Genomic DNA, 8,021 nt, shown 5'->3' on the forward strand with positions numbered 1-8,021 from the left:
TAACTGATGTTTTGCATGCACATATCTTTACTGATAATTCAAGCCATGTGACAATTTAAATTTATATGTCTAACATTAGAATTAAAGGTAAGAAAACCTCAGGCCTGGAGGTTAATCATAAAATGCAATGAACCTGAGCCCAAGGGTAATTTGCTGCCTGTTTTCTAGAGATGGTGTTTCAACCAGGATTTCTCAAAGAAGTTACCATACTCCTGATGCTTCATCTGCTGAAAGTGAATATGCAATTTTGCCCTGGTAGCATAGGCTAAGGGATCCCAGCCAGCTCTAATCAGAAAAGCAGCAGAGCACATTGCAATTCATAGCAGGTTTTTCTCAGCGTCACCCAGAGCGGGACTCATTACAATTGGACTCTTTACAAAAACACTCTTCTTAATATTCACAGCACTCTATTATAATTGACCAACAGGTGTTTGGAGTTTAAACACATATTCATTAGGATTGTGGTAGGCATTTTGTCATAGCACTAAATGTTATGCTCCATTCTTCCAGCTTCAGGGTTTGCTACAAGCCACTTTTGCTCCCTACGGCTTTTAAAAGATAATGAGCTTTGTGAATTTTCTCTGTTAACATAGACTGTATCTCAAACAAGTGGTGTTTTAATAAGTTTCCAGGTCTTGCAGGCTAGAACAGAAGTGGAGATGGCACTCTGAAAGAAGTTATAGGAGTTACAGTTGGAAGATATTTAGCCTATATTGTAGCTGGCAAGCACCATCACATTCCTCTCTACAGTTGTGTATTCAGAAGTCTGTCAGTGCAAGTCTATTCTTTCTTTTTTTTTTTTTAATGATTATTTTGCAGCAATGTAACAGGGTTATAGACACCAGCTAAAACTGGACAAGACCCTACAAGTTTTTTGGGTTTGTTTGGAAGAGCGTGGAACATGGTTGTTTCCTATGAGTGTGGCTGATTGCTTCATCCCAGTATCACTTCCAGCCTCTCTCTTATCTCCTTACCACGTACCACGCTATGTAACCACAGCTTTTCAGACTGTTTTGGGGCTTTGGGCCTTTCAGCAAGGAAACTTGTTCTATTTCTTCATCTTTTCCCTGAAGCTGTCATCTTTCCTAATTTCCTTGTACATCCAGGAGTGCCTCGCATTAGCACTGGCTGGCCTCGTGTCACACTGCTGGTCTTTGCTGCTGAAACATTAACATTTCTGTCCTTATGGGTAATTCTTACTGAGAAAATCTGGCTTCTTCTTCTTCTTGGCCAACAGCAAGGGTTAACTGAAAAATAAATTCGGTAAAGCGTATTCTGGGGCGAGAGGGCTGGGAAGGGGCTGGTTCCCCAGCACTGAGCAGTGGTGTGAAACTCCCCCAGTTCTCATGTCGCCTCACTGTCACTTGCCAGGGTTTTGACAGCTCTGCATACACAAGCAGCAGAAATTTCTGAGTGAAACTGGCCTGGCTCGCTGCCATCTCTTTGGCTGTTGATGCTGTTGCTGGATTTCCTTGGAGTCAGTGAGATCACAGCCTCTAAATGCTGCAGCTTCCCAGCAGTATGCTGGAGGAAGGGATCCGGTCACTAAATCTTTTATAATGTTTGGCTTAATATCAGTTGAAATGAAAAACAAATTACATACACCAACATCCCCTCTGAAATAGGGTGACCTTTCCCTGCAATGGTCTGAAAGCTGTGTACTCTTGTCTGACCACCGAGTTTGTTTTTTAGTAGTGATGGGGACTGTGTCTCAGTGTCCTTAAGAGTATCCTGTACATACAGCTTGGGTACAGCTCTTGCTTTTTACCTGTTCTGACTCTGAAATAAAATCTTGCAGAATTCAATGCGCAGGAAATGGTAACCGTCCCGTAGGGATCTAGGTTTTGTTTTAGATTAATTATGTCAAAGAACACAACTCTGGCAATCTAGACTTCAGTTTTGAAAATCTCATGGTGTCTCTTCCAGTGAATCCTGCCCCTCAGAAATCATCTTTTCAATAGCCCCTAAATTATTTTGGAGTCACCCCCTTAGGAAAGACTTTCTCACTCCACTCTTCTGGAAATGGTGCCTTTGAATGCTCTTCTGGAAACGGTGGTTTAGCAGCAGCGTGGAGTCACTGGACTGCCCCCCACAAGCAAGTCTTTCCACTTCTGAATGTGTTATGGTGTTTCTTTAGAATAAATTATACTCAGGACTTTCTACTCAATGTAGCAGACATTAAGATAGCTGGCTAGTTTTGGCAGACAGAAAGCAGGTGGGTATTTCTGTGAGCAGATAGGAGGTGAGTAAGTTGCTCCATCAGAGTTGTAGTGGAGCAAATCGTGCACCAAGGCAGCACAGCGCCTGGAAATGCTCCCAGGCATTCCTAATGTCCTCATCCCATGTAAGTCTCAGTTACAGAGACAAGAAAATGCTCCCTAATAATGTTTGTTACCTTAGTCCCTTCCCATGTGCACTGTCTTTTTTCCAACCTTCTTTTTCCTGCGTAGCAGAATCAAATTGCAGCAAAGAGTCTCTCTTTGACTGCCAAAGGTTTACAGGGGCAGTGGATGCTGTGATCTTTCTCTCTGACTTACTACCTTTCCCTGGGCTGTACCCCACGGGGCAGTACTGGCAGCAGGGGAAATATGTGTGTGTGAAGGCGTTTGTCCTTTTTGGCTGGCTTATCACAATATTTTGGCTTCTAATCAGGCTGAATAATACAGTTGTATTCTGAATCTTTATTTTTATTCTCTCTTTTATTACCCTGAACATTGATGTAAGTGTGACATAACGTTGTGTGTTGAGCTACCTGTTGTTCTGCCATGATTCATGTGCTAACGGGTGTTCTGCTCAGCCCGCGCTGGCTGTGTCAGGCTGTGAAGTCAGACGTGAGCTATTTCCCAGTAACGGCTTAATGCGCTTCTAAAAGATCTGCATGTACTATCTATTAGCAGCCTGACTCACCCATTTCTTTGGCAAAAAAACCCCAACTCCATGGCTTTCGGTAAATGGACACTTGAAAATGTCTCCTCTCTTTAGAAGGAGAAAAAGCAAAACCCATCGACAGTTGGTGAGCGATATTGTTGCCAAACTATCCCATTACTGTGAGATAAAACAGTACAAGGATCACTCTTGGGCTGACTGTGGAAAAAATAATGACAATAGAATAAAGCACATTTGCAACATGGAATACAGTATTAGTCATCCACAAGCATGCTGCGTGCGTGCCTCTCCTGGAAGGGGAGTTTAGCACTTTTTGCAGGGAAATGAGGGGGCTGAGAATGCTACATGTTCACACTCTAATCTGTGGGCAGGCCAGGAGAGTACCAAACTGACCCTCTTCGACCTCTACTTAGCATGGGTGTAAAGCTCCCAGTTCTTTGCCTTCAAGGCCCTGGGGATGGAGGTTACTGGAAACGGAAAGCAGTAAAAAAAGGATTCCACCAGGACCCCATACTGGTGATTTTTGCAGTAAATGTAGTGACTGAGGTCATTGTATTTTGAAGTAGCTCTCTTGAGCATCTTCTGGCAGTATATTCATGGTAGCATGAGGTTCAGTAGAAGGTGCAAAACTTTCCTAGAAAGCTGGAGAGTTAATTGAGTACTTATCCTAGACTCAGTATTGCTATGATTAGTTTAAAAGCTTAGGTATAGCAGGATATAGCTATCTAAAAGATCAACCTTACCTTGTTGGATTTAAGGTCTGACTCTTGCCCTGTATCTTATGTTAAAAAAAAGCTGCTAGAACAGAACGGCAATACTGTATGTAGTCTTTCCATTGGGCAGGGAATGGAGAAGCACACGACAACATCCCCTTTGTGGGAATTTACAGCCAATCTTTGGTACTAACAGTATTTTTATTGACATTCATGGATAAAATAAAGGGATATGAAATGCACTGAAGACTAAACTGTCTGTGGAAGACTGCCATGCAGAAAGGCTACTGAGACCAGCAGCCATCTTCATTTATAGCCTCCACAGGTTTAATTTATTCCTCTGCTACAGAGCTGGGCAAACAGTCCTCGCCAGCAGTTCAGTTTCCTCACCAAATGTGTGTATTTTCTCCAGAATGTATGGCTCATCCTACATCTCCCGGGAAGGCAGGAGAGCTCTCTAGAGGACAGCCACAAGATATTCCCACGCCTGCTCTCCGCGGGCTCTGCAATGCTTCTGCCCCGAGAGAAGGGCACGGGGAGCCGGGGGAGGTGGTGGCAATGGGGCTGGGGCTGGGGCGAGGGGGGAAGGCTGAAGAAGGCGGCAGTAGACGAAGGGCATGGGGTTATAGTCCCAGTTTGGGAAAGGGTGAAGCACCTGCAAAATGGTGAGTTTCTTAGCTGTACCAGAGTTGTACTAGGTAGCTTTTTAGGACCATCTGGAGTACAAGGAACGTAAAATGGTCTCTGATATAATACGAAAACAACTATCCCCAAATGAGTTACTTGGTTTGAAAAATTACTTATTTTTTGGCAGTGAAAAACCACTTGGAGGAAAACTTTTTAAAAAAGAAAATGTTTATCAGTCTTTCAGAATATTTTGCATTTCTTAGGAACGGCATGAGTTTTTTGGATCAACAGAGTAGGATTTTAAAAATAGCAACATGGACTCCTACTAACTTTCTAACAGCTAATCAGTAGTTTTCTGCCAGGACAAATTCTTTTTATCACACTTATATGAGGCCCTCCCTGGCAGCTCAGTGATAACTGCCTAGCAAGTCCTAAGAATAAAGAAAATTTCCCAAGTCTTATTTAAATAGCAGAACTCATTGTTGGCCAAAACAGTTGAAACATTTTTCTTACCTTAAGATATTTATGAGTTATTTTTGCTCTTTTACCTTGCATAATATTGCTACAAAACCTGTCTAGCAATTTTTTTAGAAAGACTCTTCATTCTATAAATGTACTTTGAAAATCTTGTGAATTCTCTGGCTGCTAATTTTGATGAGCAAGATGCATAGATCTGGCACTTGGTCTTTGTGCAAAGTCCTGCTTTGCAGTCCAGCATTAGGTTCAGTGTTTAATACACCTCTTGTTCTTCCTTCTACTGCAACACCCACGAAAATCCTATGATGACTCTTGAATAAGATGCTCTGGCCGATAGACTATATTAAGGAGGTGAGATACTGTATATAGGAAATGCAACCTCCAGTTTATGTTTCAAAAAAGGTTTTGTGTGCTTGTTAGAGTTTGTATAATATTCTCTTAATGGCCGGTTTAGGTATATTGTAATGATCTTGAGTTTAATCCCAAAAAGTCTTACGAGCTGTTCTCTGACTGTATTAAGGAAATGATTTTGGAAGCAACAGATAGAGGAGAAGGGGCAAATTCAGCTGTTATTTGAGAAAGTGTAGTAGCTGGTTAGTCTGGGAAGTTATCCAGAGATCAGTTTAAGATAGACATGATGGCTGTCAATTGTGGTGTTTGTTACCTACGTTCTCACATTAGGGCATGCGTTATTGGGCTTGTTCATCAAATTGGAAAATTAATAGCTTGCGCAATCCGTGCAATTTGTTCCTTTTAAATTCCCTCCCTTCAAGTCTTGATGATAGTATGTTCCAGTAAATCAACAGCAGAGATTTTTTTTCCTTCCTGGTATTTGTCTGAAGCTTCAAATAATGTTGTTTTAGCCCTTACAAATTGAGAGCAACCAATAGTAGTTGGACACATCTCTCATTTCAAAGTTGGCAGACGACCCTGTGAAATCCCACATGCGTACCTCTGCCAAGTGGAAAGGGAAAGCAAAATGAGTGAAGGAGAGCCACCGCTATACTGTACAGCCCGCTGGCGGGAGGTGCGTCAGCAGAATGACTCTCGCTTGACACAATCAAGTAGGAGATCGTGGGGGGCCATGTACAAATAATTAGGTTTATTTCTCCTCAGGGCTTTATTCACTGCTGGAAATGATATGTAAAACGGAAGAAGCAGATTAAGAATGAGGTCTGAGGGGACATTGTTTGAAAGTCTGCTTGTACTGTAACTACCTTCACTGGAAGAGATGTCCCCAACGGTTGATTTGCTTCTGGAGAATGGTCTCAACCCTTTTAAAAACAATGAAACAACATTGAAAACTTCTTTTTTTTTTTATCTTCTTGTTTTGGGTTAGTCCTCAGAGTATTTTAAAATGTCACCTTCCCTGAAGTATTTTATAATCATTTAGGTACTAATTATACACTGCATATTAAGGATACAGCAGCTGCCCTCCAAGGTTTAGGAGCGAAATGAAGGTGTTCAAAATGACCCCCAATTGAACCCTAAACCTAATATTGAGAGACATGCTTAGTTCAAAATGAATAATCATCAAATCATAGAATCATTAAGGTTGGAAAAGACCTTTCAGATCATTGAGTCCAATCGTAAACCTAACAGTGCCAAGTCTACCGCTAAACCATGTCCCTAAGCTCCACGTCTACACGTCTCTTAAATACCTCCAGGGATGGTGACTCTACCACTTCCCTGGGCTGTTCCAATACTTGACAACACTTTCAGTGAAGAAATTTTTCCTAATATCCGATCTAAACCTCCCCTAGTGCAACCTGAGGCCATTTACTCTTGTCCTATTGCTTGTTACTTGGGAGAAGAGACCGGCACCCACCTCGCTACAACCTCCTCTCAGGTAGTTGTAGAGCGCGATAAGGTCTCCCCTGAGGCTTCTCTTCTCCAGACTAAACAGTGCCAGTTCCCTCAGCCGCTCCTCATAAGACTTGTGCTCTAGACACTTCACCAGCTTCGTTGCCCTTCTCTGGACACGCTCCAGTACCAAAATGTCCTTCTTGTAGCGAGGGGCCCAAAAGTGAACACAGTACTTGAGGTGCGGCCTCACCAGTGCCGAGTACAGGGGCACGATCACTTCCCTACTGCTGCTGGCCATGCTATTTCTGATACAGGCCAGGATGCCATTGGCCTTCTTGGCCACCTGAGCACACTGCCGGCTCATGTTCAGCCGACTGTCGACCAACACCCCCAGGTCCTTTTCCACCAGGCAGCTTTCCAGCCACTCTTCCCCAAGCCTGTAGCATTGCATGGGGTTGTTGTGGCCGAAGTGCAGGACCTGGCACTTGGCCTTGTTGAACCTCATACAATTGGCCTTGGCCATTGATCCAGCCTGTCCAGGTCCCTCTGCAGAGCCTTCCTACCTTCAAGCAGATCAACACTCCCCCCCAACTTGTTGTCGTCTGCAAACTTACTGAGGGTGCACTCGATCCCCTCATCTAGATCATTGATGATCTAGATGATCTGATTAAACTCATATTAAAGTTTAATGGAGTTAATGGAGTTAACTCCATTCACCACAACTTTTTTGGCCCGGCTATCCAGCCAGTTTTTTACCGAGCAAAGAATACGCTCATCCAAGCCATGAGCAGCCAGTTTCTCCAGGAGAATGCTGTGGGAAATGGTGTCAAAGGCTTTACTAAAGTCCAGGTAAACAACACCCACAGCCTTTCCCTCATCCACTAAGTGGGTCACCTGGTCATAGAAAGAGATCAGGTTAGTCAAGCAGGACCTGCCTTTCATAAATCCCAAAAATAAATGAAAGGCCTTAGTTTGAAGAACTTGTAGAGACACATTAATTCCTATAATTGCTCAAAGACTTTTTTTTCTTGGCATTGGAAGTTACTGCCAGTAGGGAAGGATTCAGGGTGATCCTTTTGTTACCTTCTGTACTGCAGAAGGTGAACCACTGGTAATTTCTTGGTTGCCACTGTAGGCCACTGATAATCACCAGGCTTTAAAAGCTAAAACAGCAGTGGTGTTTTTCATTTTCCAGATACCTGGAAGCCAAAGTCATTGCAGTGTTCAGCATTTTAGCAAAGAAACTGTGGTATCTGAAGGAATGGAGGTAGTATCAGAAGGCAGGAAGACCTGATTCCTCCGCCATTAATTCATTTGTGTAGCTGAAGCCATCTTGAAATAATTTTATTTCACAAATGAGGCAACTTTTGTGAATGAAATATTTTTTAAAAAGTCACTATTTTTGGTCCAATCTATGGATAGCCTCAGGAAAAGCTCTTTGTCTTCAGTTTCCCATGGGAATAATATTAATGCCATCTTTTCCCTCAAATAAATTCATATTTTTGAGGTTTT

Source organism: Calonectris borealis, chromosome 2 (assembly GCF_964195595.1).
Source record: "Calonectris borealis chromosome 2, bCalBor7.hap1.2, whole genome shotgun sequence".
In the NCBI taxonomy this organism is placed as follows: Eukaryota; Metazoa; Chordata; class Aves; order Procellariiformes; family Procellariidae; genus Calonectris; species Calonectris borealis.